Source organism: Penaeus monodon, chromosome 15 (genome assembly GCF_015228065.2).
Source record: "Penaeus monodon isolate SGIC_2016 chromosome 15, NSTDA_Pmon_1, whole genome shotgun sequence".
Taxonomy (NCBI): Eukaryota; Metazoa; Arthropoda; class Malacostraca; order Decapoda; family Penaeidae; genus Penaeus; species Penaeus monodon.
This window is the reverse complement of record NC_051400.1, coordinates 1265382-1265963: the sequence shown is the minus strand read 5'-3', so window position 1 is coordinate 1265963 and position 582 is coordinate 1265382. Positions and strand designations below refer to the sequence as shown.

General features: G+C 34.5%; 1 protein-coding gene across 1 annotated transcript in view; it reads left to right on the top strand.

Moving 5' to 3' along the window:
* The window catches only part of LOC119582085, a 36499-nt gene that overhangs the window by 31450 nt on the left and 4467 nt on the right, over positions 1-582 (top strand). The window lies entirely within an intron of this gene.

The following is a 582-nucleotide window of genomic DNA, read 5'->3' as shown; positions in this document are numbered from 1 at the left end:
TGTAAGAAAAATCAGCACCCTAAGGCTAAGCCGTTAGACTTTTTGAAGAAGACTTGAAATAGGGATATTTCGGGCGTTTTTCAGCATTTTAATTGCAGTATTACCACTTTGAAATACGAAAGCTAGAAATTTATAAATCAAGAACTTTAAGCTGTTATTATCATCCAATTAATTCTTTATAACACCTTTATAATACTTTTACCAAACAATTTATTTCACCTGCTCGGCCTTTATTTTCAGAAATAATTTTTGATGATTCTATCATTCATCATTCTACATTCCTGTTTTAAGTCGGAGGAACATTTAATGGTTTGTTGACCCCAAAAGTTGACTGGAGACATTACATACTAATTATGGTTCAGAAAAAATGTATTACTATTGATCTTAACAAGGGTATATTCTGGCCTAGGGGGTATAGTGTAGATTAGCGTATTTCATACCTGGAGGCATGGAGTAGCCTAGGTCTGATTATACCCCGGGGGTTATTCTGGGCTATCCTAAACTATACTTGGGTATATTCTGGGTTGCTACACCGGCAGAACAAAAACACAATGCACAAACTATATTTATCGATGTATATAC